The sequence below is a fragment of the Carcharodon carcharias genome (assembly GCF_017639515.1).
Source record: "Carcharodon carcharias isolate sCarCar2 chromosome 27 unlocalized genomic scaffold, sCarCar2.pri SUPER_27_unloc_3, whole genome shotgun sequence".
Taxonomy (NCBI): domain Eukaryota; kingdom Metazoa; phylum Chordata; class Chondrichthyes; order Lamniformes; family Lamnidae; genus Carcharodon; species Carcharodon carcharias.
Genome location: NW_024470646.1, coordinates 1,066,349 through 1,074,123, shown reverse-complemented (window position 1 = coordinate 1,074,123; position 7,775 = coordinate 1,066,349). Strand labels below are relative to the sequence as shown.

General features: G+C 47.3%; 1 long non-coding RNA gene across 1 annotated transcript; it reads right to left on the bottom strand.

The window, feature by feature from the left end:
* Nucleotides 1-1,436: 1,436 nt before the first annotated feature.
* On the bottom strand, nucleotides 1,437-7,007 carry LOC121273927. Its single transcript, XR_005942127.1, has 2 exons — nucleotides 6,939-7,007; nucleotides 1,437-2,559 (listed from the first exon to the last, which is right to left on the bottom strand). It is a non-coding gene; the product is annotated as an uncharacterized LOC121273927 (long non-coding RNA).
* Nucleotides 7,008-7,775: the final 768 nt, after the last annotated feature.

The window sequence follows — 7,775 nt, the reverse complement described above, 5'->3', positions numbered from 1 at the left end:
TTTAGACCAGTTGAGTCCTCCTGTGTACTCGATGGAGATTGACAGTAACAGAGTTAAAATCCTCTGGATTTCAGCGTCAGAACAAGAACATGTTTTAGCAAAAACAAAAATATATAAATACTGAAATACTGAACAGAACAAACCTGGGGGAACAAACAGCAGGTCACTCACCATTAGAAAGTGATAAATTAATGGTCACTGTTTCAGGTGGGACTCCTTCAGAATGAACACTTCCCACCACCAGCACCAACCCCCTCCCCCATCCTCCTCCCTGTGAACTGAACATTCCTCCACCCACTCATCCACCCATTGGCTCCCAGCCTGGATTGACATTCAGCATGAACCCAGTTTGAGGGCGAGCTGACCCACGGGATGTCAGAATGGACAAGAGCTGGAAGTGGTTCCAATCAATGCGTTTTATGTTTCATTGTTAACAACAGGAAACTTAATATTTTGTCAAACCCCCATGTGCACACACTTGGTGAATTACAATTTCTCACCCAGTCCTTTCCTCTGGCTTCAACATGGTGCATCCTGTGTGGATTCGGCAGAGGTAGAGACAGGCTGCTCGGGAGATGGGGCAAAGTGTCGGGAGATGGGGCCAGTGTGTCTGGAGAAGGGGGTAGTGTGTCGGGAGATGGGACATATACTGTACGTGTTGCTCAGCTTCACAATTCACAACACTATTCCTGATGTCCATGAGCTGCCTCACTTTCTTTCCCATTAATTCCATTTGCTGATCTATCAGTAATGGACTTGCTGCCATCTCAAACAAAACTGTTTTCACCACTAAGGCTCCGCTGGTATTTAATAGTCTTCATGACATCATCACACTGGGACTGGATGACATCATCGCACTGGGACTGGATGACATCATAAGATTCCATTGTTTCTTAATGATCCACATCAATAACAAGAGGAAATATTAATAAACCTGAGCACACTATCTAGGCTGACACTCCAGGGTGACATTGAGGGACTGCTGCACTGTCAGAGACAGCATCCTTCAGATGGAACTTGTGGAGGCTCTGGTCACAATCTTCCAATCCTCCTTATATCGTAGTGGTGTCAAGGGACTGACAGATTGTAAATGTTACACCCCTGTTCAAAAACACAGCTATTCTAGGACAATCAGCTTCACATCAGTTGTGGGGAAAGGCTGGAGACAATAATCCGGGACAAAATCAATTGGCGCTTGGAAAACTATCGATTATTTCCAGCATTTTCTATTTTTAATACCGATACTTCCCTGGATCCCAAGGCTGTCTGGGAGGTGTGGGGAGCTGGGTCGTATCCATGAGGGTAACCAAAGGTCTGAGAACTGAAAGAATCTAGGGTTAGAAAGGAGAAAAGATCCAAAAAAGGAGCAGTTGGGAACAGGACATCAATTAGTCTCCTCTTATCCTGGAGAAATCAAGGACTCGAAATTCTGAGAGTTTGAAACAAAGCTGATTTATTGAACAGATATCAAGATATTAAACTTCAGCCCAGTGACAGGGATTATGAACATCAATAGAAACAAACCACAACCATCAGAATGAACATGGTTCAGTTCTGTAAGTGATTAACAGCAGCAATAACAGCAGAATCCAACCCCTGCGGTCACTTGTGAACTCACTGCTGTCTGAGCAGGTGGGATGACCAAGCGAATCCCTTCCCACATTCGGAGAAGGTGAACAGCATCTCCCCAGTGTGAACTCGCTAGTGTCTCAACAGGTTGGGTAAATGAGTGAATCCTTTTCCACACTTGGAGCAGGTGAACGCTCTCTCTCCAATATGAATTCACTGGTGTACACTGAGGTGGAATGAAGGCTGAATCTCTTTACACAGTAGGTGCAGCAGAATGGCCTCTCTCCAGTGTGAACTCGCTGGTGCATCAGCAGGTCAGGGGATGCAGTGAATCCTTTCCCACACACCATGCAGGTAAATGGTCTCTCTCCACTGTGAACTTGCTGGTGTGTCAGCAGGTTTGATGATTGAATGAATCCCTTCCCACACTCGGAACAGGAGAATGGTCTCTATCCAGTGTGAATTTGCTGGTGTGTCAGCAGGGTAGATGACTGAGTGAATGCCTTCCCACACTCGGAGCAGGTGAATGGCCTCTCCCCAGTGTGACCACTTCGATGGATTTCCAGTTTGGATAGATAATTGAATCCTTTCCCACAATCCCCACATTTCCATGGTTTCTCCATGGTGCAGGTGTCCCTGTGTCTCTCCAAGTTTGATGTTCAGTTGAAGCCTCGTCCACACAGAGAACACGTGTACAGTTTCTCCCCAATGTGAAAGGTGTGATTTTATTTCAGGCTGTGTAACTGGTTAAAGCTCTTTCCACAGTCAGTGCACTGGAACACTCTCACTCGGGTGTGTGTGTGCCTCGGTGCTTTTCCAGTCACTCTGATGTTTGAAATCTTTTCCCGCAGATAGGATAGACAAACATTTCTCCTTCCACATTCAAAGGCCGATGATATTCAGGTTCTGATGAATCGAGTGATACTGTCAGATCTTGAAGTGATGTTTGGTTTGAAGATCCCCCTCTGTAAATCCTCCCCTTCCGATGCCCTGTAAAAGGAGTTTACAAAAGTCATCACTGTCAGTACAGGATTGAAATTCAGAACAGACCATTCTCGTTTCTGTGGAACATTTTTTCCTCCCTTGTTCCCTCAAAGCAGCAAATCCCTGACCCACACTGTCCCTCCTCCCTGTGCTGAAATCCACACAGAGTTTTGGATAATTATTTCTGTATCTTTTTAACAGATTTCTACAACTGGAGATGACAATATGTTTGATCATTCACTTCAGTCATTACTTGTGACCAAAACATTAACCTGAAACCCCCTGACAGAATAGCAGACGTTAACCTTGTGTCCAAAACTTACTGGAGGTTTAATGAGTGATTGTGAATGTGGTTTCTTCAAACCTCCCAGGGTTTCCTTCCTTCCTTCTCTCCCTCTCTAACTAAGTTAAACCTAGGATCATTCTCATGGCCCATTCTGGTTCCTGCTTCTCTGCCTGATGACTAATTAACTTCAATTAAACACTGAGAAGGCTGAAGACACTGTTTTCAGTCCCTACTCCAATCTCCATTTCCCAGATACCAACTCCATCCCTCTCCCTGGGAACAGTCTGAGATTAAACCAGTCTGTTCACAACCTTGGTATTACATCTGATCTCAAAATGAGCTGCTGACCTCATGTCTGTGCCATCACTAAGATCGCCTGTTTCCACCTCCGTAATATCACCCGACCTCACCCCTGTCTCAGGAGTGTCTCATCTGCTGCTGAAACCCTTATCACTGCCATTTTTACCTCCAGACTCAACCATTCCAACACACTCTTGGCTGCTCTCCCACATTCTACCCTCCGTAACCTTGAAGAGATCCATATTTTTGCTGTCTGTGTCTTCACTCACGTTCCCTGACCTTCCTTGGCTCCGGTTCAAGCAGCAACTTGATTTTAAAATTCTCTTCCTTGTTTCCAAATCCCCCCATGGCCTCCTCTCTCCCTATCTCTGCAATCTCCTGCAGACCCACAATCCATGATGATATCTGCACTGCTCTAATTCTAGCATTCCCTATTTTAATTGCTCCACCATTAGCATCCGTGCCTTCAGTGGCCTCAACCCCAAGCTCTGAGATTCTCTCCCTCTGTCTACCACACTTTCCCCCCTTTAAGACAATTGAGTATTAATTAAAAAAAAAAATTGTCAAAACATTTTATCTTGTGCTCATCAGGATAGAGGGAAGAATACCAAATGCCAAAAATTATCAGTCGGGCTCATAATGTGTCTGACTTACACTTGCTAGAAGCTACGTATGTTCATCCACAGGGACCTGTCCTCTGCAGGCAGAAGGAACAAGTCCAGGCACGGGCCCTGTTGTGGAATTAAACAAAAGCACAGAGGATGACAGCTCCTTGCTGTGTTCTCTATGGCAACAACCAATCAGAGCTGCCGGACCAACCAATCTGCACCCTTTTCTCATACAGTAGAAATTGTGATTCCCTTTGAAATTTGGGATTCTTGTGTCTGTCCTGGTGAGTGCAAGTCGAAAAGCTCTGACAGCTTGTCTCTTTTTACAGTAATAATCAAATTCTGTACAACCAAGCGACTATTTAAGTATTTTGGTCACTTCTTTCTGTTTCTGGATGTCATACTTCGTTTTATAATTTCCCTGTGAAGCTCACTGGGATGATTTATGATGTTAATAGAAGCTGTTGTTGTTTCTGACTGTTACCCTGATCTCCTGTTTTACAACAACCCATTGATTTCACACCAATCTCCATCTCTGATTTATGGTCCCTCCTGCGGGTCATTCATCCGGGTCTGCAACCTCTGTAAAGATGGCGGCCACGCAAGCACCCTGTTGGACATTGCCCCCTATAAAGTTGGCAACTGTCCACGCGCTCCGCTGCTTCTTGCCCCCTATAAAGATGGCGGCCGTTAACTCGGGCTTACTTCCGGAGAAATGGCCTAAGCTGTGGTTGGACCAATGGTTCCTTATTGAGGGTTTAGGACAGAGACGGTGAATTCATACAGCCTCACGACTTACCCACCAGCCCTATCAATGCTCACGGGTTTTTTTTATGGCACTGAATCCACATTAGGACTTTGTAAATCCCGCATTTTAAATCCGCTCGCTCCAGCTCTCCTCACCTCTGACTCCATGCTGTGCGCATGCTTCAGATCACAATGATTGACGGCAGCTACGGACCAATAGGAACAGGGGGCGGGCCTGGAGGACCGATCGGTAGCGGCTGGTCCTCCAACCAATCGGAGTGAATCGGTGTGGCTATATTTGCATTGGAGCATGTGCAGTACCGGTGCGAGATCGGGATGAAGCCGGTCGGGTTGCTAATTTATTAATTTTGCTTCCAATTGCCACCCCTCCAACATTTTCACATGGTCCATCTCTGACACTTCCCTTCCGTTCCTTGACCTCTATGTCTCAATTTCTGGTAATAGACTGTCCACCAGTATTCATGACAAGCCTACCAACGCCCACAGCTACCTTGACTACAGCTCCTCACACCCCGCTTCCTGTAAGGACTCCATCCCATTCTCTCAGTTCCTTCGCCTCCGTCGCATCTGTTCCGATGATGCTACCTTCAAAAACAGTTCCTCTGACATGTCTTCCTTCTTCCTTAACTGAGGTTTTCCACCCATGGTTGTTGACAGGGCCCTCAACCGTGTCCGGCCCATCTCCCCCGCATCCGCCCTCACACCTTCCTCTCCCTCCCAGAACCATAATAGGGTCCCCCTTGTCCTCATGTATCACCCCACCAGCCTCCGCATTCAAAGGACTATTTCCGCCAACTCCAGCATAATGGCACCATGAAACACATCTTCCCTTCACCCCCACCCAGTGGCATTCCGCAGGGATCGTTCCCTCCGGGACACCCTGGTCCACTCCTCCATCACTCCCTACATCTCAAACCCCTCCTACGGTACCTTCCCATGCAACCGCAGATGGCGCAACACCTGCCCCTTTACTTCCCCTCTCCTCACCATCCAAGGACCCAAACACTCCTTTCAAGTGAAGCAGCATTTCACTTGCACTTCCCTCAATTTAGTCCACTGCATTTGTTGCTCCCAATGCGGTTTCCTCTACATTGGAGAGACCAAACGCAGACCGGGTGACCGCTTTGCAGAACATCTTCAGTCTGTCCGCAAGCATGACCCAGACCACCCTGTCGCTTGCCATTTCAACCCTCCACCCTGCTCTCATGCTCACATGTCTATCCTTGCCTGCTACATTGCTCCAGTGAAGCTCAACGCAAACAGGAGGAACAGCACCTCATCTTCCGATTAGGCATTTTACAGCCTTCCGGACTGAATATTGGGTTCAACAATTTTAGATCATGAACTCTCTCCTCCATCCCCACCCCCTTTCCGCTCCCCCCTTCTTTCCAATAATTTATGTAGATTTTTCTTTTCCCACCTATTTCCATTATTTTTAATCCATTGTTTTATCTCTACCTTTTAGCCTATTTCGATCCTTTCCCTTCATCCCACCCCACCCCCACTAGGCCTATCTGTACCTTGCTTATCCTGCTTTCTACCCTTAATTAGCAGATTCCTTAGATAATATCACCACCTTCAACACCTCTTTGTCCTTTTGTCTATGACATCTTTTGGCAATCTCCACCTATCTCTGGCCCTCTATCCAGCTCTACTTGTCCCACCCCCACCCCCACCCCCTTAAACCAGCTTATATTTCAGCTCTATCCAGCTCCACCTGTCCCACCCCCACTGAAACCAGTTTATATTTCACCTCTTCTATTTTTACTTAGTTCTGTTGAAGAGTCATATGGACTCGAAACGTTAACTGTGTCCATCTCTGCAGATGCTGCCAGACCTGCTGAGTTTTTCCAGGTATTTTTATTTATATTTTTTGCAAAGCTCTGCAAGGCTGGATCAGAAATTAAGAGATAAAATATTTTAAATATCCAGCAGGCCAGGCAGCATGAACAGATTAAGAAACAGAGGTAGGGGCTCAGGTCGCTGACCTGCTTTCAGACGGCACGAAAACTCTCGGTGACGGCCGCGGACTAATGGCGGGCAATGTTCCCATAATGCTATGCGCTCCAGAAACCGCTCTATCTAAAAGTTGTTAATTTCCTGATCGAAGGTCGGTTGCCGCAATCGACAGGTGGCAACTATGGCGCCGCGAGAGTCAAGGAGGTGAAGAACTGCAGCAAAATACAGGAGGACGAACACCCGCCATTATGACAGAACAATAAGCCGCGCATCTGCGCTTGCGCACCCACACCAGGGCCGGGACTAACAACCGTCCCGCATCCAGAATCACCGGGACCTGCAACCTGGAACTGGGAGTGGGAGAAGCGGGAAGAATGAGGAAAAACAATATAACCCAACACTCACAGCAACCTCCAATCCACCTCCATTCCCGGAATAGTGAGACAGAGTTTAGAAACACTCACCAACACGACTCCAGTGAAACTTCCACGAGGAAAGGGGAAACAGTGACTTTGCTGCTCTGATGTAGCCCCAGACCTGTCACTCAAACCCCCCAACCCCGCCCAGTTTACAGCCCAACCAACCAGCTTGCAGCTTCCTGCACCTTGACCCCGTCCTGCCCAGGTATGGGACAGTCCAAGGCGAGTCCTTTGTGTAACCAGGACAGTGGGGGAGGGGTGACCTCCTGCCCTGTGCTTTGGCCCAAATGGTTCCATCCCCCCCACCTCCAAGGCCCGCTAAATACTGCATGCAGACGGTTGAAGGACCTTGGGGATCCTCACTGATCTGCACAGGTACATTATGCTGCACCCCACCCCCGATACACTCTGTAAACAAGTTGCTTTTCTTTTTTTCCGCTGCCCCTTCGCATAAACATCTTGTTTCATACAAGTTTTGTTTAAGACGTGTTTAATCTTGTTTAATTGCAGGGCTATGGGGAAAAGGCAGGGACGTTGCAATAGGTAAAAACAAAAAAACTGCGGATGCTGGAAATCCAAAACAAAAACAGAATTACCTGGAAAAACTCAGCAGGTCTGGCAGCATCGGCGGAGAAGAAAAGAGTTGACGTTTCGAGTCCTCATGACCCTTCGACAGAACTTGAGTTCGAGTCCGTTGCAATAGGTAAATTGTCCCATCAGGGAGCTAACACATACACGACCGGCTGAACGGCCTCCTTCTTTGCTGCAACCATTCTATGATTCTCCGACTTGTCCCTATCCCGCTGCTCCATTCAAAGTGATTCCCACCTTCTGCTCTTGTCCCTGCTTCCCTGTTTAACCAAGTATTTCCTCCCCTTTCCC